At 44.9% G+C, this 25,575-nt stretch overlaps 2 non-coding genes across 2 annotated transcripts; both read left to right on the top strand.

Annotated features, from left to right (window-relative positions):
- Nucleotides 1-5,527: 5,527 nt before the first annotated feature.
- Trnav-cac lies at nt 5,528-5,600 on the top strand. The gene has a single exon. It is a non-coding gene; the product is annotated as a tRNA-Val (tRNA).
- Nucleotides 5,601-21,624: 16,024 nt separating this feature from the next.
- Trnav-cac lies at nt 21,625-21,697 on the top strand. The gene has a single exon. It is a non-coding gene; the product is annotated as a tRNA-Val (tRNA).
- The last annotated feature ends 3,878 nt before the right edge of the window (nt 21,698-25,575 follow it).

Here is a 25,575-nt window from a genome sequence, read left to right as displayed (position 1 = left end):
GAAGTGGCCGTGCGGTTAAAGGCGCTGCAGTCTGGAACCGCAAGACCGCTACGGTCGCAGGTTCGAATCCTGCCTCGGGCATGGATGTTTGTGATGTCCTTAGGTTAGTTAGGTTTAACTTGTTCTAAGTTCTAGGGGACTAATGACCTCAGCAGTTGAGTCCCATAGTGCTCAGAGCCATTTGAACCATTTGAACCAGGACATGTAAACAGTTTCTCCCCCAGCCAGCGAACCCGACGTCATTCACGCTTCGCTGACAATTTCCACTCACAAATCTTAAACATTCGCATATATAAAACCATATTCACTCGTGCCAAAACTCACTTAATAATAAAAAAGCATTCTCCCTTTCTCAGCATAGATGAGTATGCATTTATCTTCACCCATCTAAGCTCTGCAATTTAAGTCGGAGAAAGACGTATCTATTACCTTCTGCAACCTGTCTATAAACAGAATGATCTCAGTTACTACAACAGGACCTTGTTTTGACCATTCGCTGGAAATGCAGGCAATGTTATACGCCTCAAACTAAGTACAAGTACAACAGATCCTCAACACCCTATCATCTTTATCCTCTACCATCAAACAGTGAAAAAGTCACGAAGGCACCAATGCGATCCACCTCCAGTGCGGGCAAACGGAATTCACAATACTCCCCCACGAATAACTCAGAGTGCAACCATCCAAGAATTCCTAGCAGCTCGCCAAGTCCGACACCTCAAACTACAAATGCCTATATGAACAAGATCATATTAAATATACACACGCTGCAGAGAGCCCTTTAAAATTTGATGACCCATACTCTAAGCGAATGAGAAGCTGCCTCTGGCCCTTGTTCAAACAGTGTTTTCTAACACGCTTTTGCACACTGCCGAGCATTTCGTCTTTCTGCCGCGACTTCGAAGTCGGTGTCTGATTCTAAACAGACATTAACACGCACTGATGCACAGCCTCTCACAGGAAACTATACCATGCATCTTGTAAATCATATTCTCACAGTCGTTAGCATAACATTGAATGATTTTAAATAAAGGACAGCCACAAAACAAGGAAACTAGAAGAGCCTGCTGGAGCTGTAGCGACGTCCCTAGAAAGTGATCGACCACCTCTACATTTAAACTCATATGTCGCAGTGACCGAATAGTTTATAACTGTGCATTCCATTTCTAGTGATTGGTCATTTTTGCACACAAGTACAGGATCACCGTTTTCTGTGCTAGCAACCCCGGAAGTTGCGGTCCATCAACCAAAATTTGTTCCCCAACTCAAGCAAGCATTGTCAGTCAATCATTATATCGTACCCAATGCACAGATGCGATGGATAAGACACCACCGATCTACTGTAATACTATCCATCACAGCTGATATCGCGAAAAATTTCATAGTAAGTCCAACACTGGACAATCATGTGACAGCTTGTTTTCTTATTTTCAGAACCATACACCCTCTACTTTGCAAGTATCATTGCGACCATTCATAGATGACTTCTCAGCACGTCCATTCACACTTAATTCTCGAACACACAAAGACGATCAAATTATACCAGACAGCGCTACACATATTTCTAAGACCTCGCGCATAGTACTCGATCAATCTCTCTGCGTATGGCGGTCACAGAGCTATCTAGTCCTCTTACGTTAAAAGACCATCCTCACCTCCGCATTGACCTACCTACCCCGCAACGTCGCTACCCAATTAATCCTCAACCGAGCAGACGAATACAGCTACACTCCACCTCTCTTGACTGAATAGAGCTTTCCTAGTCCTAACCCCTCCAAGTGCACCACATTTCTCGGAACGTAACCAAGTCTTGGAGCTTAGCACGCCACATCGATCTATAGTGACAGATCTCAGCGTGCCTTAATTTAATAGCATACAGTTAAGTAGAACAAGAACGGAGCGATATTTATACGCAACGTAGTTCGACACATTTTTAAGTAAATCATCCAATCTATCATGTGTAAGGTATTTTTCCTGAGTCCATGATCGGTGCATCGAAGGCTCCGGTAGGAGAGAGAGAGAGAGAGAGAGAGAGAGAGAGAGAGAGAGAGAGAGAACATAAACACACACACACACACACACACACACACACACACACACACACACACACACACACACACACACACACTCCTAAGCCTAGAACGTTCAGCACTTAAAAACGTGCAATAACCTTAGATCGCTTACTTTTCCGTCCTGTCAGACATCCATCCTTCTCCCCGGTTCCCCTACGCTGAGCTATCTCTACCCCAATCGCAAAACTTTTCCTTTCTATGATACGAGCCCAATATAGCCCTGCGGACACGTCTAGTACCCAATGATCACACCAGATCACGAGTCAGAAATAATACTATTACTCCATCAGGTCTACATAAAAATGATAGTTATTAGCAGCCGGTACACCCTACAAGCAAGCGGATACGCATAACAGCAGCGTCCAACATGCGAAAATTAGAAGTCATCCCGCCACCAACTATGTAAACACCCATCTGTCGGGTAAGTTTGTACACAATGATTACAGCCCCTCCGTGCGGTAGCGTTCTCGCTTCCCACGCCCGGGTTCCCGGGTTCGATTCCCGGCGGGGTCAGGGATTTTCTCTCCCTCGTGATGGCTGGGTGTTGTGTGCTGTCCTTAGGTTAGTTAGGTTTAATTAGTTCTAAGTTCTAGGCGACTGATGGCCTCAGAAGTTGAGTCGCATAGTGCTCAGAGCCATTTGAGCCACAGCCCCTCACAAATACCCACAGCTAACTTAGTTATGACGCTGAAGTCTCGATTTTACACCAAGCATGCGACAGGGTGGGGATCGCGTAAATCAAAGTGCGTTTAGAGGAATGTGTCAACTTTCATCACACATGAGATGGGAGTCCTCTGATGACCGACGGGTTCACCGTTAACGATCGCAAGTAGACAGTGCTTTAAACCGCATACCGAACACGTAGCCACATACGGCTAGAACGCTGGCTATATCACGTGACTAAAGCATCCAAATAGAATACTGGAAAAAAAATCTACCTTCGGCAACTTCTGTAGAATAAATGAGTCAACGTTTGAATCGTACCTAGCTGCAGCTCTGTCTCAATCGATCATCCCGTACACCCTCATTTAACACAGAGGTGAGTAAGTTTAGACGTGAATGATTCTCTGTCCTCCTGAAACGCATCAAATACAGTATTGAACTCCCGTGTATCACTGCTACCTCAGTAGACATACACTATAATATGAACTCAACGAGAAAAAATTGACTGCCTTCCTTATTCCACTTGCTTCGATGTCATCGTGTACCTGCATTCCTCTTGTTGCCGCACACATGACTCCATGTACAAATTCCCCCCTGCGAACCAGAAGATAAGCAAGTACGTTCTCATTTTCACCGCATTTCGGTGTATATTAGGTTAGTTTATACCTATGCGCTAATCAGTTTCCGCATTTCTTTCGATTTTATGTCAGATCCATCCATGCGACCGCGACATAAGTTATCGTTCTCTGTTCTAAAATGGCCTCTAAATGTAACCAAGGCGTATCCAGTCACCTCCACATTCGGAGAGCTCTTGCTCTGTTTTCTGCATCTCTATGTACACGCACGCCGCGCGGACGCCTCCGAGGACCCGGTACCATCGGCAGGTGGACCAAACTTCGAGCATAGAATACTTGTCCGGACGTAACGCGTGCTTGGTCCACCCGCGAACCCTATCAGGGATGCTGCGTATGGTGGATCCGCCTCTCGGACACAGCTCCGGATATATAGTACGCAGCAGATCCACACTCTAACGCCAACTCGGGTATTGTATACTGTGGATCTGCATTCGAATACAGCTTCCTACCTGGCGCGAGACGGATCCACTACCCCGTGCGCGGCGTATTGTGGATCCGCATCTGAACACCGCTCTCCATATAACTCGCGGCGAATCCACATTCGAACGTTAACCCTACTCTACCGCCGATCCTGGGAGCCTTCCGCGAGGCGTGGATGTACATAGAGATACAGAAAACAGAGCAAGCAACAGAGCAAGGTGTCAGGAAGTCGTTTCTGAAAGTATTTGTATGGAGTGTAGCCATGTATGGAAGTGAAACGTGGACGACAAATAGTTTAGACAAGAAGAGAATAGAAGCTTTCGAAATGTGGTGCTACAGAAGAATGCTGAACATTAGATGGGTAGATCACATAACTAATGAGGAGGTACTGAATAGAATTGGGGAGAAGAGGAGTTTGTGGCACAACTTGACAAGAAGAAGGGACTGGTTGGTAGGACATGTTCTGAGGCATCAAGGGATCACCAATTTAGTACTGGAGGGCTGCATGGATGGTAAAAATCGTAGAGAGAGACCAAGAGATGAATACACTAAGCAGATTCAGAAGGATGTAGGCTGCAGTAGGTACTGGGAGATGAAGAAGCTCGCACTGGATAGAGTAGCATGGAGAGCTGCATCAAACCAGTCTCAGGACTGAAGACCAGAACAACAACAACACATACGAAATATGTAATACACGCGTAAAATGTTCAAACTCTATTGTCTCGAATACAACTGACAGTTGCGTCTTGCTGTTCACATACGTTGAAGTCCGAGTCGTGCGCTACACAGCCTGACAATATGAATCTAATCAGTCGGCACAGTGTTTAGCACAGTGGACATGCATTCGGGAGAACCGCGGTTCAAACCCGCATCCGGCCATGCTGATTTAGGTTTTGCGTGATTTCCCTAAATCGCTTCAGGCGAATGCCGGGATGGTTCCCTTGGAAGGGCACGAGCGACTTCCTTCCCCATCGTTGCCTAATCCGATGGGACCGGTGACCTCGCTGTTTGGTCCCCTGCCCCAAATCAACCAACCAAGTCAGTGAGGGGAAGGTTTTACGGGCCCCTTGTTAGTGGTATAGATTCTGTGGTAATTTCGTAAATGCTCTTCCGTAAGGTCAGAGACGCACTCTAGCCTTCTACTGGCAGGCGTTTGAGCTGCGCTGACATTGAAACGGTGGCCGACTGAAGCTCTGAAGACGTAGGTGGCCTTCGAAGAGACAAAAAAAGAGAGAACACCGCGATTACAACTAGCCAGCCGTATGGCGGGGTGGGGGCATGGAGTCAGCGGAGAACTTACAGACAGAAGAGGAGATGGACGTCATTGAGTTTATTCGTTTCACTTCAATGTTTCGCTTTCGCCAAGAAGAGCCATTACGATCACGGTTACCGTGCCTCGATTAGTACGTGCGTGAAGACTTTTAACATCACGTTCGTGCTACCTCTTGCCTAAGACACAAGTTCTCACTGGTACTTCGCGTTTCGGACAAGTGAGGCTGCCGGCTGTTAGCGAGTATCGGAAAGTTGCCTCCATTCGACAGCGAACCCCCCGAGCGCTGCGATCTTATCTGGAGCAGCACTTAGCAGGCAAGACGGCGTGCGCCAGCCCCCCACCACATACGCCACAAACCGGTTCACACCGACCGTGCTTGGCGGGTGGAAGGGTGGGGTGGGGGGAGGGGGGGGGGCATTGCTACTGTGCGTAGCACTCCTTAACTCCACAACCTACCGCTGTCAGTTTCCGTAGTGTAGTGGTTATCACGTGCGCCTCACACGCGCAAGGTCCCCGGTTCGATCCCGGGCGGAAACAAAATTTTTCATTTCGCTTTATATTGCGTTCATGCCTAACTTCACAGCATTTGAACTGTGATTTATTTTCAAAGAATATACTTGACAATTTATTTTATTTACTAGCGATTCATCAAGAACATTAACACATTTAATCACACTACGTAAGCGTGGAAGCAGTTGCCAGGGAGTAACTGATGAAATCACAACCAAATTACTTTTAACAAATGGGAAATTGTATTCACTTTATTAGTGCCTAAAGGCGTTTTTTAAAAGAAACATTTAAAATTATAATCAGAAAGCACCCTCTAAGTATCAAGTTACAATTTATTCAGAGGCAGAAAGAAACAAGTTCTGACTGTATTAACTTTCGGGCAGAGAACCTTGCCGCTTCCTTCTGACACGGCCGTATTTACGACCGCTAACAACAGCCTCTGAAACACTACACTGGTGCAAATCTGCAACACAAGATAAGCTTAAACTAAGAGTTTTGACAATTTACACAAGCACACAAAATATGCACCCCCCCCCTCCCCCCACCGTAGGAGGGATGGATATGGTACAAAACAATAAAAATTAAAATATTAACCTTGCCAGCGAAGGTGTAACTTGATTTTAACTTCTAAGTCTTACGGTGAAACGGTGGCAGCTTTATATACTAAAGTGATAATTTCAAATAAAAGCCCATGAAATGCAATCTTAGATAAAATCCTCAAGATTGGCCAAACAAGCTAAGATGCTCCACAGTACACAGATACCGCCTCTCAAGATCATAGGCAATAATGTCAAAGTTTCCAAAGATCAAAACATATTTCAGGTATTGGGCCGTTACACTCCAAGCAATAAATTCGTTAACACACCAAATCCGACGAACATGACAGAGGTAGCTCCGAACGACAGACAGACACTAACTGCCTAACAAATGCGGACGAGAGACAGACGAGCAAGCTGGGGACGAGAGAATGACCCAGACTGGCCGACTGCCGAGCTCACAGCGCCCCTTAAATGCACGTGAACAGCCAACCTTTCCCCTTTCCCACCAGAGAGAGACACCGAAGCTGCGATTGCCACAGCGGCGCCACCGCCACCAGAAACGGAGGGCGACTGCTTCACACTACGCGCTGCGGCGCGCTCTTCAAAACAGCAATTTTTACCACGGCTCAGCGTTTTTCTTTCGCATGCTAGTATTCCGGTTGCTATGAATTTATTTACCAATTGTCACTCTCATATTTACAGCTTACTATTAAAATTTGAGTTCACATATTGTTATTTTGTCATATGGAGGCAGTGAGTGGAGCTGTGAACGCCAGGGAATGGATTGTCAACTAGAGAAATCGACATATTATTGTGTTCGAGTTCAGTAGATGGGTGACAGCAGCGGGGCAGTCTGAAACATTTACGCCGGGTATGGGGATAAGGCCACTGCGCAGAGCACGCCAAGAAAATGGATTCCTCGTTTTAAGGAGGATCGTTTCGACATTGGTGATCCTCCACGTTCAGGAAGACCTTCTCGGTTTGATGAAGATCGTCTAAAAGCATTAATCCACAATGATCCACGCCAGTGTACTCTAGAACTGGCAAATGTGACGAACTTTGAACATTCCACATCGTGCGACATTTGCATGCAGTTAGGGACGTTCAAAATCAGGTGTAAGGGTACAGCATGCTCTGAGCCAAAATCACAAAAGTCGGCGCGTGGCCACACGTCCGTCTCTGCTTGCTCGTCATCACTTTGCTCGTGAACAACGCCGACCAGTCCTACCCCGTATCGTTACTGCTGACGAGAAACTGTTCCTATATGCTAACATGAGGAAAAGAAAGGAATGACTGAGCCCAGGGAAAGAAGCAACTGCGCGTACAAAGACCTGTGCGCATTCACAGAAGTTTATGTTATGCATCTGGTGCAACAGCGACGGTGTGGAGTGCTGCGAATTGCTTCCCCCAGGTGTAATCATCACAGCTGCCATTCACTGCCAACATCTGAGATGCCTTGCAAGCGCATTCCGAGAACAACCACAAGAAGACTGCGTGAAGTGATGCTGCTTCACGGCCAAACGCACCCTGCTAGACTAACAAGAAACACTGTACAGGAGTTGGGTTGGAAAGGCATTCCGCACCCAGCTTTTTCATCATATCTTGTGCCCTCAGATTTACACCTTTTCCGCTCTCTATCGAACAACCTTCAACGACCTTTCTTTCCGGATGAAAATGCGTTCCGAACATGTCTCGAAGAGTTCTTCGCTTCAAAAAACATGGTTCCTACAGCAGCGGAATCGTAAAGTTATCCTGGCGTTGGCAAACTGTTGTAAATAGTGAAGGAGAATGTATTGTTCATGACTGAAGTGTGTGTTATGCGAATCGGTTGTGCCGATAACCTTATGGAAAAACGCTACGAACTTATGCACCAATCCAATACTTTGGGAATGATAAATGGCGAACACATTCTAAATAATGTCTTTCGGAAAACCACACGTGAGCGACTAGAAAACCGTAATTTAAACTTGAAGTTTAATACATGTGTTATCAAGAGTAGCTTCGTCATTCCAGTAAGCTTTATCCGTATTACTAAGCGTCAGCCCCGGAACATGTAACATCAGTTTCCGTTATCCAACGGCTTCCAAGAGGGAACAAGAATTTGGTTTACAATATTTCGCGTGATCATTGACCGAATTTAAAAATTAAAACTCTGTCATAATCAACTCGTTAAGCTTATGTTTAAGGTTTAGCACAGTAAGAGAGGTTTTAATACAGTTACAAACTGTGTGTTTGTGTTGGCCCTGACAGCTCGCAAATATGCGGCCTTTTCTCATCCGGTATTTGAGGAGAGCGCTTAGAGACTTTACACATAATTTGAAACAATTACAACTTTTGTCGCTGACAACCCATCGTCCCCTCCCACAACACGATGAATGGGAAAAAAAATTATCGCTGCCTACATTTTCACTGTTCATACATTACAGCTTCAAACATCAGACATGACGTTTTAATTTCTCATTTGTTTACTGCCGATTCTGCTCGCAATGTAATTAACAAACAGTGTCAACATTACCACTCAGTACACCTGCAAAATTATATCATTGTATGACGACATTAATGTTGACATGCGCAAGAAAAAGAAAGGAAAAAAAAAGCTTGGTTTTGCTTCAAATGGAGCGTGAATTGCGCAGACCACATTCATCCAATGTTTCGTTATGAGAGCCCTTAAAGATTTCCAACAAACTTAGAACTTTTTCTCGGTTACATGCTAAACGTCAAACATTTCACACATTAACTCATTTATAAAGTAATTTGACGTCTTAAGTTACGTTATTTTATACATGGTAGCTCGATTCTGTAAAGAATCGGGTGTTCGCGTGTTTACTGCGGTACAATAACTGAACTCAAACTGAATAAAACCAGAAAAGAAAATTTCCGAGAAAGATTGTGAAAAAACAAGGGAAATATACAATGCACGAAAAATATATATACAGCTTCGTGTGACAGACTCCACTCTGTAAAAACTTTATGTTTGTTTTCTGCAGGAAAAAAAGAAGGTCCACAGACAATAGTTCATTTCCTTTCTTTCTTTCACACGGTGCTATTTAGTAAAAAGCTGCTGGCGTGTGGATATGAAGGTACGTTCGCTCAACCATTTTATCATTTCGCTGAAAACAGAAACAAACTGTGAACATTTCAGAACACACGCATTTGAACTTTTCCTCCATCTCTGTTGACAGTAAAAGCGACTGATTTTTTGTCAGTATTGTTCTTAGGTACTCGTGCTTTATGCTACGTACGGAAAAGTGATCTATTTTACTGCCAGTTGCTGAATATACTTATTTGGCTGTATCCAGTCTTTTCTACGCTTTTCGTAACATCACAACCCTGTGTGGCTCTTCACCACATTAGTAACTTTCCTCCCTTTCCACTGCAGTCCTTCTCCTTGGTTTAACTCTAAGGATGTCTTCCCTGAGGCCGCTGGCCTCAGCTGAAGTTTCTACCTTCACGTATTGCTCTGTAAGCTTCCACGTTGATCTTCACCCCACAGTGATGCCTTCTCGTCATGCTACGATGTGCTGCATCGCATTGTTCACAACTAAATATGAAATGAATTGTTACAATGACTAGGATTGTGAGTCAACTTCCTTTGGCATTTCGAGTGAATTTTGCAGTTGTTGTTCTGAGGCAAATTCTGTCCCATTTTGTTTGCTGAAAGTCCAACTATACCGTAAACATACACAGAGGTGAAAAATGCCATGGTAAATATGCTAAAATCGTGTTGGACATCCTTTCGCCAGGGGTAGCGCAGCATGGAGTCAACAGGTCGCTGGGAGCCTCCTGCAAGTATACTGAGCTACGCTGACTCAGTAGCCGTCCATGACTGCTGAAGTGTTGCCGGTGCAGGATTTTGTGCACGAACTGACCTCTCGACTACGTCCCATAAATGTTCGATGAGATTCATGTCGGGCGCTCTGGACGGCCAAATCGTTCGCTCGAATTGTGCAGAATGTTCTTCAAACCAGTCGCGAACAATTGTGGCCCGGTGACATGGCGAGCTGTCATCCATAAAAAATCCATCGTTGTTTGGGAAAGTGAAATCCAATGGTCTCCAAGTAGCCGAACATAACCATTTGTCGTCTATGGTCGTTTCAGTTGGACCACAGGACCAGTCCATTCCATGTTTTAACAGCCCACGCCATTATGGTTTTTCAATCGTCTAACGTGCAACCGACAAGGTCACGAGTCCAGAAGAGATGCTGCATTCGATGTAGTGCTGTTAGTAAAGGCGCTCACGCGCTCTGCGGTTATTTCACGGAGTGCTGATTGTCTGTTAGCAGCGACAACTTTATGGAAACGTCACTGCTCTCGGCCGTTAGGAGGTCGTCGACCATTGGTTTGTTGTTGGTGAAACGTAATGCCGAAAATTTGTTATTATCGAGACACACTTGCACTGTGGATCACGGAATTTTGAATCCCCTGACGATTTCAGAACTGGACTATCTCATGCGTGTAGCTCCAACTGCCATTCCGCGTTCAATGTCTGTTAATTCTCGTCGTGCGGCATTGATCACGTCGGAAGTCTTTTCACGCGAATCATCTGAGTCCAAACGACAGCTCCGCCAACTCACTGCCCTTTTACACCTCGTGTTCGCAATACTATTGCCATCTGCATATGTGTACGAGGGTTCGAACTTAAATAGTGGCAACTATTTATTCACAACCGATACAAAAGAGTTGCATGTTTGCACCTGTTACTGTCCTTCAAAGTAGTCACCAGCGTTTTGTGCAACCCGTTGCCAGTGATGTGGATGGCGTAGTATACCGTTAGCAGAGCCTGTTCTGCTGATGATGCGAATGGAGCGGTATACTGCCTATCGAATCTCTGGAACAGATCTAAAGCGAATGCCACGAAGTGGTTCCTTCATATTCGGAATCAAATCAAAGTCACACGGACTTAAGTCCGGGGAGTATGGTGGATGGCACAGTACTTCCCAGTCCCATCGACCGAACAGAGCAGCTACAGCTTGCGTTGTATGCGCCCACGCATTGTCGTGCAAATTGATGGGTGGGTTGCGCAGGAAGAGTCGCCGCTTATTTCGCAAAGCTGGTCGCATGTGATGCTCCAAAAACGAACAGTAATACTGTGCACTGACGGTCTGCCGTGGAGGAACGTAATGCCTTAGTATAACCCCATCAGAGTCGTACAAGAGAATCACCGTAAACTTTATACCGTTCCATTCGCACCATCAACATAACAGGCTCTGCTAACGGTATACTACGCCTTCCACATCGCTGGCAACGGCTTCTACACAGCGCTGGTGACTACTGTGAAGGACAGTAACAGGAGCAAACATGTAAGTCTTTTGTATCGTTTGTGAATAAATAGTTGCCACTATTTAAGTTGCAGCCCTCGTATATCGGCATCCAATGACTTTTGTTATTTCCGTGTATATTCATTAAGTTTCGCAGAAGAACTGTGAACTTTGTAAGACAGATGAGGCCGGGTCGTGTGTCGTTCTTGGGTAGCTCAGTCTGTATTTAATCTCTTGGAAAGTTCCACTTTTAAAGTTTTCTTGAGTTTCCTAGGTGCTCTCATTGTGAAGCACTGAATGCGTTTAGCGTGGTCAATGTCCGCTCCGTTTTAAGGAGAGCTACTTTTTCACTTATGTCGTTGTTTGTGACGTCAAATGTGCTACACTGTATGACCGTCACGGTAGGTGAGTGGACAGCGCACCTGCTCGTCATGCTGGGGGGGGGGGGGGGGGGCAGTGTTCGATTTCCGGATGGGTTGTGGAGATTTTCTCCGCTCAGGGACTGGGTGTTCGTATCGTCTTCATCATCATCGTCTTCATCATCATCATCATCATCATCATCATCATCGTCTTCATCATCATCATCTCATCCTCATCGACGTGCAAGTCACCGTAGTGGAACCTGGCGATGAGGTCTACCCGCCGGGAGGCCCTCGCCACACGACATTTCATTTCATTTTCCTGAACTGTGAGTCGTACCATGATAGAATTTTGCAGTTAGATTGAGTGGTATAAGTGGATACTGTGGGAAAAATGCGTTGCAAATACAGTTAGTAGTATAGAAGTAATACATTAAAACATTGTGCTTCATACTTAAGTTCTACTACACGATCAATGAAGGTGTAATAAGTGATAAACTTTTATCCTTTCATTATTTTGTGCCGGGTGCCAGCAAGAAAAAGTTTCGTTAAGGTTTGAAATTACGCGTAAGATTAGTCGCAAATCGCTAAGCGCTTTCGTTGTGGAATGCTGGGTGAATATAATCTGGGTAGTCTGCGCTGCCTCGAGACATGTGCACCCATTCAAAGTTCAAAACTTGGCTTATAGCGTTAAACCTTTTTAACGTGGCATCATCCCTCTTAATGAGCTCATTATGACAGAAAGTATGGTCGACGTAGGTTTATTTCGAGAATTTTAGGAAAGAGTGGTTCATCTGTAAAGGAGACCGCATATGGGACGCTGGTGCGACCTATTCTTGAGTACTACTGGAGTGTTTGGGTCCGAACCAGGTCGGACTGAAGAAAATCGAAGCAATTCAGAGGCGGACTGCTAGATTTGTTAGTGGTAGGTTTGAACAACACGTAAGTATTACGGAGATGCGTCGGGAACTGAAATTGAAATCCCTGGAGGAAAGGCGACGTTCTTTTCGGGAAACAGTGTTGAGAAAATGTAGAGAACCGGCATTTGAAGCTCACTGCATAACGATTCTATTGTCTGCAACATACGTAGCACTTAAGGACAGAGAGAAGATACGAGAAATTAGGGCTCATACGGAGACGTACAGACATTCGTTTTTCCCGTTGCTCTGTTTGCGAGTGGAACAGTGGAGGGGAAATGACAAGTAGTGGTACACGGTACCCTCCGCCACGCACCGTACGGTGGCTTGCGGAGTATCTATGTAGATGTAGGTGTACCACTGAATTTTGGAATTCGGTTAATAATTATAAGGGGTATTGTATTGTAATGTATTGTATGCTAACTGGGGACCTGGAAACGACGGAGAGGCTCCGTCCCCGCCGCAGCCGCAGTGGTCCACAACCCCACGACGACTACCGGAGTCCACTTCATCCCTCCGCCGCCCCACACCGAACCCAGGATTATTGTGCGGTTCGGCCCAAGGTGGACCACCCAGGGAACGTCTCAAACCAGACGAGTGTAACCCCTATATTTGCGTGGTAGAGTAATGGTGGGGTAGGCGTACGTGGGAAACTTGTTTGTGCAGCAACCGCCGACATAGTGCAACTGAGGCGGAATAAGGGGAATCAGCCCGCATTCCCCGAGGCAGATGGAAAACCGCCTAAAAACCATCCACAGACTGGCCGGCTCACTGGACCTTGACACAAGTCCGCCGGGCGGATTCGTGCCGGGGACCAGGTGCTCCTTCCCGCTCCGGAAAGCCGTGCGTTAGACTGCACGGCCAACAGGGCAGGCTATTGTAAGGGGTAGTCAAATGAAAACAAGACGTGTGACAAAAAAGTGAGTTAATTTAATTTTTTCAAAAGCAATCGCCTTAAGTGTTAATAAATTTATTCCACCGTGAGACAAGATGGTGAATGATTTCAGGGAAAAAGGGCTTGCCAGCGAAACTTCTGCAGCGTACTACAAACAACCTTGGCAACACATGGGCAGGCCTTATCTTGCAATATAATAACGCATTTCGTCAAACACCCCCGATCGTTTCGACTTGCTGCCGCTCTTCAGTTTTTACAAGGTGCCCACTCACCGCTGAACATTCATTATGGCGCCGTGCTCTAGGAAGTCAGCGAGCAGCGGATGGACGATTTGCTTTGGGCGAAGAAGTGCACGCCTTCGTACAATCATGGTTCCGTAGGCAACCGCAGATATTTATTCCGCGAAAGCATTGACCGTTGAAACACGCACATATAATGAAAACTGTAAATTGTATTGTCCAAGAGCATTAGCGATATATCGATTACAAAGAGGTACGTGTGAAAGAACGCTGTGAGGCAGCTGTCACTGAGGTAGAGTATGTGTAGCAGAGAGCTATGTCAGGTGGCGCAGTAGCGGGCAGTGGCTTCTCAGGAGTAGCAGTGGGCAGTCGCTCAGTATTAAACACTCAGTGTAATAATTTCAATGTTCTGTAGTAATGATTTGCGAAAGAGATAAGATTTGAAGTAAAATCATTTAAGAAAATGCTACAAATATTGTTATGAAACTTTGATCAAGAATCTTTCTACATATTGTTTCATCGATCTACAATAAGGTAATCAGTATTCATGTATTTATGCGCTTTTGCTGTAGAACGAACGTGATTGAGACCAGCTTAGTATGTAATACCAAGTTTTTTTATTGTATTTTTATGCAAAGATCATTTGTTGTCGTGAATGTAACTTTTCTGATATGGCTTAGCGATTTCAAGTCAGTTTCACGATGTAATAAGATTTTCAGGTAAGATATTACGGTCTATCTCCTCAGTCATTTTCTGCCTCCCAATTCCGAGTCGCTTTTATTTGTTGACCACACTACACGTGCGCTTGGAATGATTACTACTTGTCGGCTTCTCGCTGATACGCTCTTAGCACCGGCATTAGCCGGCCAACCCTTTCCATTGGTTGTTTCCTTATAAAGCCCTGAAGTGTATTATTCATCTATTAGGGTGAAAGTCCTCGTAGTCGACACAGCAGAATCTCTCGCACGCGAGGAGACGCTGCCCAGAGGAGAAGGACGCAGCAAGAACGACGCACTGGAGTTGAGACCGCGATTAACATACGGCTCGGCCCACGGCAGCCGACCTGTCTTCAGGAGATGGATGGCCCGCGGACGGAAGAAGCGTACTGGACACAGGGGTAGCGAGTAGCGCGTAACGAGGGCGGGCGGCCTGGCAAAAAGTCCCAGCGCGCCACCGCTCGCTCTCTCCGTTTGAGCTCTCCAGATATCCTCGGCGGCGATTCTGGATGTAGCAAAAAAAAAAAAAATCCTTTCTCAAAATTTGTCTCCAGGAACTGAAACTTCGCGTACCATCCCTGCTCACAATGGAATTCACGGTGTTGCACCGTCACATCGAAAATTTCTATTAAAAGTGTGTCTCGTGAAACAAGTCGAAAAACAAAAGAGAAATAAAAACTGCGTATTAATCTAAAAACGCCGATTACCCATCGATCTACATAAATTTCATGTTAAGGGTGATTGGTTGGTTGTTTTTGGGGAAGGAGACCAGACAGCGAGGTCATCGGTCTCATCGGATTAGGGAAGGACGGGGAAGGAAGTCGGCCGTGCCCTTTCAAAGGAACCATCCCGGCATTTGCCTGGAGCGATTTAGGGAAATCACGGAAAACCTAAATCAGGATGGCCGGACGCGGGATTGAACCGTCGTCCTGCCGAATGCGAGTCCAGTGTCTAACCACTGCTCCACCTCGCTCGGTAAAGGGTGAAAGGTGACTGAACTTTGTTAATTTGTATGTTAAAAAAATATAAATGTAATAGCCGGCCGGAGTGGCCGAACGGTTCTAGGCGCTGCAGTCTGGAACCGCGCGACCACTACGGTCGCAGGTTCGAGTCCTGCCTCGGGCATGGGTGCGTGTGATGTCCTTAGGTTAGTTAGGTTTAAGTAATTCTAAGTTCTAGGGGACTGATGACCACAGCAATTAAGTCCCATCGTGCTCAGAGCCGTTCGAACCATTTAAATGTAATAATGTGTTATCTATGTATTGTGATAGTCCACAGAAGTCACAACCTAGAAGCTCACTGACAAAATTCAGTGTCTTGACGTAAAGAAGAATGTTTTACACTCTTCTTCTGGAAGCGAAAGGTTACGAACAATTTCTGTTCAGCTTATGTATGTAAGTGTTGCTCTATAAAATTAATAATATATATTAAAAGTAATCGTCTGTTCGCTTATTTTTTATCCCTTGCTTAGTTTTTATCCCTCCATCCCTAACAATATAACCCATTTGGTACAGAGTTTCTTTTGGCAATCTGCCTTTCGTTTGTTGTAATGGCGCTCAGGTAGGCATTACATAAATATTGAAAACATTTACGATTTGCGAACCTCGCCTTTCAACATAATTATAGTAACTAGTTTCAAACAGTTTTACCAAATAGTTAAAATTCACTGCAGTAAAGCAAGCTCAATTATAGTGTCCAATTTCAAAGCTGTAGCCTGCGTCAACACTGATATCTAGATGTGTGTTCCTTGAAAAAAAATGGAATTAATTTTTATCAAATACTTAAAAGCATTTCTGCATTGAGATGAGGTCAGAACAGAACATTTTTATTAGCACTGCAACAATACAGCTATGTAGGTGTGTATTTCGTCTCTTACCGCAGCACTGTTGAACACAGGGCAATCCTAATACGGTTGTGTAACAAGCTACCGTCTGACTCTCGGAAAAACATCATCCACGCAATTCCGAACACTGCAAGAGCTGACAAGTGCGACAATTATCGCACAATCAGCTTAACAGCTCATGCATCCAAGTTGCTGACAAGAATAACACACAAAAGAATGGAAATGAACATTTACGATGTGTTAGATGATGACTGGCTTTAGGAAAGGTAAAGGCACCAGAGAGGCAATTCTGACGTTGCAGTTGATAATGGAAGCGAGACTACAAAAAAATCGAGACACGTTAACAGGATTTGTCGATCTAGAAAACGAGTTCGACAATATAAAATGGTGTAAGGTGTCAGAAATTCTGAGAAAAACAGCAAATTAGTACTGGCAAAAAGGGCATTCCTGGCCAAGAGAAGTCTACTAGTATCAAACATAGGCATGAATATGAGGAACAAATTTCTAAGAATATACGTATTGAGCACAGCATTATATGGTAGTGCGACATGGACTGTGGGAAAACCGGAACAGAAGAGAATCGAAGCGTTTGAGGTGTGGTGCTACAGGAGAATGTTGAAAATTAGGTGGACTGATAAAGTAATCAATGGTGAGGTTCTGCGCAGAATCGAAGGAATATGTGGAAAACACTGACAAGAAGAAGGGCCATTGTGATAGGACATCTGTTAAGACATGAGGGAGTAACTTACATGGTACTAGAGAGAGCTGTTGACGGCAGAAACTGTAGATGAAGACAGAGATTGGAAGACATCCAGCAAATAATTGAGGACGTAGGTTGCAAGTGCTACTCTGAGATGAAGAGGTTGGCGAGACAGGGACGATATATTGTGGAGTGGAGTGTACTCCCTGACCCAGCTGCAACTTTATGTAATTAAATCAGTCTCAGTGGTAGGGAAATTAGATCAAGGAATGAGAGAGAAAAAGTAGTAGAGGTGTTTTGCTATTTGCGTAGATAAATAACTAATGACAACCGAAATAGAAGGGATAAAAACTGCCGATTGGCAATGGCAAGAGAAGCCTTTCTGAAGAATTTACACTAACGTGAATTTATCCGTTAAGGATTCCTTTTCTGAAGCTACATGTCAGAAGAGAAAGATAGACGATAGACATTTCAAACAAGAAGAGAATCGTAGCTTTTGAAATGGCGCACTACAGAGGAATGCTCAAGATTATGTGGTTAGATCGAGGAATTAGGTACTGAACCGAAACGGTGAAAAAGAAAATCTATGGCACAGTCTGACTCAGAAAAGGGACCTCATTTGTAGGACACATCGTGAGATGTCAAGGAATCGTCTATCTGGTAACGGAGGAAAAAGTGCGTGTGTGTGTGAGTGTGTGTGTGTGTGTGTGTGTGTGTGTGTGTGTGTGTGTGTGTGTGTGTGTGTGTGTGAAGGGGGGGATGGAAGGAGGGGAGGTGGGGAGGTGGGGAGAGGGGTAGAAATTAGATAGGCGGACCAAAGCTTGAACAGAGTAATCAGGATCAAAGAGTTGTAGGGTGCGACAAGAGATGAAGAGGCTTTCACAGTACAGATTCTGACTGAGGACGTCACCAACGACATCACTGTCCAGCTTCTGCAGATGAGACGAATCGTGCTGAGTGGGTGATGTGAAGCAAGATACCCTCCACTCAGGTCACAAGTCGGTGCCCTTACGCTTTTGGCAAAAGCTGAAATATTTCGCCTTATTACCTCACAACATTTCCATCAAAACAGAGTCCCGTAATATGCGTGGTAAACCAGAACTCCACCTGCTAACTTTCAAAGGTTGTAGTATGGACCAAGACAAGTAAACAAGTGCTCTAAAAGGCACACCTGGAGAGCCATGAGCAATGATTCATCTTCGTTACCGTGAAACATCTCTTCTACCGAAGAAGTGCTCATAGGTCTTACGGTTTGGGTTTTAGAGACCACGTTTAGCAGACACTGTTTCCGGTGTTTTGGTCAATAACATCAGCACTGTAGGTTTTTCCGTGGAGTTCTAGTTCACCCTGTGCCAACATAATACATGTTTCCGTCATCGCTCATACCCTAATGCCATTCCCATACCATGACGCACCACTACTATTTAAAACGCCAATTTTTGCACTTCTTCGGTGATGTATGAGCGGCTTTTGATTCACGTCTTGATTTCTTTATTTGGGTTCTTCTCTTGGTTCGAAACTCTACAACTACTTCTCAGAAAACCCATTTTGACCGATCCAAGTCGCCTCCTATCTTATTTTGTTCAAATGGTTCAAATGGCTCTGAGCACTATGGGACTCAACTGCTGAGGTCATTAGTCCCCTAGAACTTAGAACTAGTTAAACCTAACTAACCTAAGGACATCACAAACATCCATGCCCGAGGCAGGATTCGAACCTGCGACCGTAGCGGTCTTGCGGTTCCAGACTGCAGCGCCTTTAACCGCACGGCCACTTCGGCCGGCTCTTATTTTGTCATTTCCGATGATGCCGCTCCATAGAGACAAATGTTTTGCATCACTGATTCGGATCACCTTTTTCTTAGTTTTGTGTGACTAATGGATGGAATTCGGTTTATTAATTGCTTGTTTAACTTGTGTTGTTTTCTGTCTTATTCCTTGTTCACTACAACTCTGATCTGAAATTTTAAGTATCAGCTATTTATACCTTTGACACGTCTCAGTAGTATTCCCGTCTAGGATAATGTTATGTAGTTTAGTTCAGATAGGGAGATCTTTCTGTTTTAGAAAAATTACATGTTATGCCACGCTTATCGTATGTTCCTAAGATTGTTTTCATCATGTTCTCTGTATAATAGTCATCTGCATCCAAGATAATTATATCACTAGCGAATAGTAACGCCGATAGTTCTGTGTCTTGGGCCATACCTCCAGGCATTGCAATCCATTCTTCAACAACGTTATTTGGATAATACACTGAAGAGACAGAGAAACTGGGACACCTGCCTGATATCGTGTAGGGCCGCCTCGAGCAAGTAGAAGTGCCGCAGCACGACGTGGCATGAACTCGGCTAATGTCTGAAGTAGTGCTGGAAGGAATTGTCACCATGAATCCTGCACGGCTGTCCATAAATCCGTAACAGTACGAGGGCGTGGAGATCTTTTCTGAAAAGCACGTTGCAAAGACATCCCAGATATGCTCAATAACGTTCATGTCTGGAGAGTCTGGTGGCTACCGGAAGTGTTAGAACAGTGTTCCTCAAGCCACTCTGTAGCAATTGCGGACGTGTTGGGTGTCACGTTGTCCTGCTGGAATTTCCCAAGTCCGTCGGAATGCACAATAATGGATGCAGGTCATCAGAGACGATGCTTATGTACATGTCACCTGTCAGAGTCATACCTAGACGTATCAGGGGTCCCATATCACTCCAACTGCACACGCCTCACACCATAACAGAGCTTCCGCCAGCTTCAACAGTCCGCTGCTGACATGCAGGGTCTATGTATTCACGACGTTGTCTCCAAACCCGTACGCGTCCATCCTCTCGATACAATTTGAAACGAGACTCGTCCGACCAGGCAACATGTTTCCAGTCATCAAAACTCCAATATTGCTGTTGACGGGCCCAGACGAGGCGTAAAGCTTTGTGTAGTGCAGTCATGAAGGGTACACGAGTGGGCCTTCGACTCCGAAAGCCCATATCGATGATGTCTCGTTGAATAGTTCGCACGCCGACACTTGTTCATGGACCAGCACTGAAATTTGCAGCAATTTGCGGAAGGGTTGCACTTCTGTCACATTGAACTAGTGTCTTCGGTAGTCGTTGGTCCTGTTCTTGCAGGATCTTTTTCCGGCCGCAGCTATGTAGGAAATTTGATGTTTTACCGGATTCCTGATATTCACTCGTGAAATGGTCTTACGAGGAAATCCCCACTTCATCGCTACCTCGGAGATGCTGTGTCCCATCACTCGTGCGCCAACTATAACACCACGTTGAAACGCCCATAAATCTTGATAACCTGCCATTATAACAGCAGTAACCGACGTAACAACTGCGCCAGACACTTGTTGTGTTGTATAGGTGTTGCCGACCGTAGCGCCGTATTCTGCGTGTTTACATATCTCTGCATTTGGATAGGCATCCCTATACCAGTTTCTTTGACGCTTCACTATATTAAACAGGGTAGTCTGTACACAGTAGCCTTGTCTAAGGCCTTAGATTTGTCCTATTACTCGGCAAATTTCTTTACCTATTTTAATTATTGTGACTAATTTTTCATAAAATTATTTAATTGCAGCAACGTGATGAAATATCGCTCGCGTAATGTTGGTAACTGCTGTCTGTCAGTTTGAAAACCTAGAAAATCAACAGGACGACTGGTATAGAGCTCGTGTTGTCTACAAAAAAAAAAAATACATTAATGGATTGCCGGTTTTTGATTGCTTTGGTGACAGTACGACTAACGTAACATCCTTGTTGAGGAAATATTCAGCCATAGACAATACAGTATATGCTATGCAAATGTGCAACAATTCATTAAAGGTATTTCAAAGACGCTTCTATTTGTGTACAGGATGTACTGCAAAATCTTCTGGGAACGCTGCATCGTCCGAATTAAACTTTGCCGGTACGTCTTCGATGCGATTTCCTCCGTTTGTAGCTTACTGCGAGAGACAATGTAGATGCCACGACTATGTTTATTAACGCCATTGCTTGGGTTACGTGTTATCGGTTGATATAATTGACGGAAGGAATACCGTCTGGCTCACTGTTCCTTTTATTGCCTACTGTACAATTTTTCCCCAGTACGCTCTCTGAATTTTTACGTTAGCTTTATGCCACTCATAGCACTGTCGACAAATTGCAGCTTCCGGCACCAAGTATACGCAGGTTTTCAGGGCATTTTCATTTTATTTGTGACCTCTTTTTCCTACTGAAACTTAAAGTTGAATATCAACTTCAGGGACAGACTGAAGATGGTAGTCAGTAATAAAATAAATTGTGCTCCAGGTTGTTTTCTGTTTTTTCATTTATTATAACAGCTTAACTTACACGATGCGGAACGAACGCACCTCTGTTGGCTATCAATCCACCTACGCAGCAGTAGAAAAGAGACGTGGAAAAGGCATGTTACGGAGGTGAGAGGTGACAGTCACAGAGAGAGAGAGAGAGAGAGAGAGAGAGAGAGAGAGAGAGAGAGAGACCACAAACGGCGGAAACTGGTTCAAACCGCTGTGGAGCAGACAGACAGAAAGCGCTGGATGCACAAATGCATTACGTTGCCTCAACAAACGCTCAACGTGTGTTTCCGTAGTGTAGTGGTTATCACGTGCGCCTCACACGCGCAAGGTCCGCGGTTCGATCCCGGGCAGAAACATCATTTTAAATTCTAGCAACCAGTTTCGTGCTACTGCTAAAACGCACTCATACAAAAAACTAAGTTTTACTCTGAAGTCCGAGGCCTAAACATGAAGTGATTGTTTTAAACTACCCATCAAGGTGCATTTCCCTCGATTCCCTTTATTCAGGTCTCATTTTGTATGACAGTCTTCCAATCAAATTCTTAATGGTAAAATTGTAAGCCATATTATAACCATAATGTGTTTTTATCTGCGTTGCCTTATATTAAACGTCTGCGATTTCTTTTACACGTTAAATAAGGACCTCCAAACTATGAACGTAATGTTGGTAACTGCTGTCTGTCAGTTTGAAAACCTAGAATATCAACAGGACGACTGGTATAGAGCTCGTGCTGTCTACAAAAAAAATACATTAATGGATTGCCGGTTTTTGATTGCTTTGGTGACAGTACGACTAACGTAACATCCTTGTTGGGGAAATATTCAGCCATAGACAATACAGTATATGCTATGTATACGTGCAACAATTCATTAAGGGTTCCATGCGGCTTTTCGCGGATGATGCTGTAGTATACATAGAAGTTGCACTATTAGAAAATTGTAGCGAAATGCAGGAATATCTGCAGCGGATAGGCACTTGGTGCAGGGAGTGGCAACTGTCCCTTAACATAGACAAATGTAATGTACTGCGAATACATAGAAAGAAGGATCCTTTATTGTATGATTATATGGTAGCGGAACAAACACTGGTAGCAGTTACTTCTGTAAAATATCTGGGAGTATGCGTGCGGAACGATTTGAAGTGGAATGATCATATAAAATTAATTGTTGGTAAGAGATTCATTGGGAGAGTGCTTAGAAAATGTAGTCCATCAACAAAGGAAGTGGCTTACAAAACACTCGTTCGACCTATACTTGAGTATTGCTCATCAGTGTGGGATCCGTACCAGATCGGTTTGACGGAGGAGATAGAGAAGATCCAAAGAAGAGCGGCGCGTTTCGTCACAGGGTTATTTGGTAACCGTGATAGCGTTACGGAGATGTTTAATAAACTCAAGTGGCAGACTCTGCAAGAGAGGCGCTCTGCATCGCGGTGTAGATTGCTCGCCAGGTTTCGAGAGGGTGCGTTTCTGGATGAGGTATCGAATATATTGCTTCCCCCTACTTATACCTCCCGAGGAGATCACGAATGTAAAATTAGAGAGATTAGAGCGCGCACGGAGGCTTTCAGACAGTCGTTCTTCCCGCGAACCATACGCGACTGGAACAGGAAAGGGAGGTAATGACAGTGGCACGTAAAGTGCCCTCCGCCACACACCGTTGGGTGGCTTGCGGAGTATAAATGTAGATGTAGATGTAGAAGTGAAAAATCGTCCTAGAAAAATCAAACTACACATCACCTCGGTTCTGAGAGTTCCGGAACCCGTACCGAAAATTGGAATAGAGACAACGTAAACATCATTTCCATCCTTTGCATTGCTCACGGAAACCAAACATTGCATTTTGTACCACCATACAGCGAGACCTTCAGGGGTGTTGATCGAGACTTCTGTACACACTGGCACCACGTAATACCCAGTACCACGTCCGCTTGCATTGATGCAAGCCTGTATTCATCGTGGCATACTATCCCCAAGTGCGTAAAGGCACTGTTGGTGCAGATTCTCCTACTCCTAAACGGCGATTTGGCGTAGATCCCTCAGAGTGATTGGTGGGTAACGTCTTCCATAAACAGCCCTTTTCTATCTATCCCAGGCATGTTCGATAGCGTTCATGTCTGGAGAACATACTGGCCACTCTAGTCGAGCGATGTCGTTGTCCTGAAGGAAGTCATTCACAAGAAGTGCACGATGGGGATGCGAATTGTCGTCCATGAAGACGAATGCCCCGCCAGTATGCTGCCGATATGGTTGCGCTATCGGTCGGGGGATGGCATTCACTTATCGTACAGCCGTTACGGCGCCTTCCATGACCACCAGCGGCGTACGTCGGCCCCACATGATGCCACCCCAAAACAGCAGGGAACATCCACCTTGCTGCACTCTCTGGACAGTGTGTCTAAGGCGTTCAGCCTAACCAGGTTGCCTCCAAACACGTCTCCGACGATTGCCTGGTTGAAGGCATATGCGGCACTCATCGGTGAAGAGAACGTAATGCCAATCCTGAGCGGTCCATTCGGCATGTTGTTGGGCCCATCTGTACCGCGCTGCATGATGTCGTGGTTGCAAAGATGGTCATCGCCATGGACGTTGGGAGTGAAGTTGTGCATCATGCAGGCTATTGCGCATAGTTTGAGCCGTAACACGACTTCCTGTGGCTGCACTGAAAGCATTATTCAACATGGTGGCGTTGCTGTCAGGGTTCCTCCGAGCCATAATCCACAGGTAGTGGTCATCCAATGCAGTAGTAGCCCTTGGGCGGCCTGAGCGAGGCATGTCATCGACTGTTCCTGTCTCTCTGTTTCTCCTCCATGACCGAATAACATCGCTTTGGCTCACTACAAGACGGCTGGGCACCTCCGTTGTTGAGAACCCCTCGTGGCACAAAGTAACAATGCGGAAGCGATGGAACCGCGGTATTGGCTGTCTAGGCATGGTTCAACTACAGACAACACGAGCCGTGTACCTCCTTCCTGGTGGAATGTCTGCAACTGATCGGCTGTCGGGCCCCCTCCGTCTAATAGGCGCTGCTCATGCACGGTTGTTTACATCTTTGGGCGGGTTTAGTGACATCTCTGAACAGTTAAATGGACTGTGTCTGTGATACAGTATGCACAGTCAACGTCAATCTTCAGGAGTTCTGGGAACCAGAGTGATGCAAAACTTTTTTCATGTGTGTATAGTAAAGATTCCACTGCAGAATTTGAATAGTTCAGGTTGTCAACCTTCTCTCATAATTCGTATACTATAAAAATTTGTATGCTAGTAACGCAAAATGATTTATTTGTTGACGTTAATTGTCAAACAGAAATCATACACAATGAGGAAAGAAATCAACAAACCCAGACATCACAAGAAGACTGAAAGCCTTCTAAAAACAAACGCAAGGAAAAATATCACAAAACCAAAAACAGTACTAACTCTATACACAGAAAAGTTATTCAATGGAAATGTAATAAAAGAGGAAGTTTTAGAAGCAAAACGTGAAACAAAAAATAATGTAACGCTACCTAATAACTTTTGCTATTTGTATGCATACAGTAAATTGAGTAAATTTCATGATTGTTTAAGAAATCGAGGGAGAGGGGGGAGGGGACTTTGATCTCATAGTCTGGTCGTACTGCATTACGAGGGAGGTGGCGCAGTGGTTAGCACACTGGACTCGCATTCGGGAGGACGACTGTTCAATCCTGCGTCCGACCACCCTGATTTAGGTTTTCCGTGATTTCCCTAAATAGCTTAGGGCAAGTGCCGGGATAGTTCCTTTCAAAGGGCACAGCCGACTTCCTTGCCCATCCGTCCCTAACCCGATGGACCGATTACCTCGCTGTTTGGTCTCCTTCCCTAAATCAACCAGTCAAGCAACGAACATTGATACACCTTGCCGGAATTATGGCACTTCGTACTTTTATTTAGTGTATGAACATCACACCTTAGTGGAAATGGGGGTGACATATGCGGTAATATTTAAGAGAAACCGTGGTTTTTCTATCTTTTTTCGGCGAGTGTCAACTTTAAGGACACATAAAAATGAGACCGTATTTAGGAAAATAATTTCCTTTTCGCTCTTTATAGGTATAACCTTGCTCTATTTACAGAAGGATTTTCGCTATTTTCTGATTTCTAATTTCATCGCTATAGTGTCAAACGCAGTACTCTGCAATTGAGCTTACCGTCGTAGCTGTTGCGATGGAGAAGGCACTTGTGTTACGCTCAAACTTTTGTTGGTTACATCA

This window comes from Schistocerca americana, chromosome 9 (genome assembly GCF_021461395.2).
Source record: "Schistocerca americana isolate TAMUIC-IGC-003095 chromosome 9, iqSchAmer2.1, whole genome shotgun sequence".
Lineage (NCBI taxonomy): Eukaryota > Metazoa > Arthropoda > Insecta > Orthoptera > Acrididae > Schistocerca > Schistocerca americana.
This window is presented reverse-complemented; position numbering and strand designations above follow the sequence as displayed.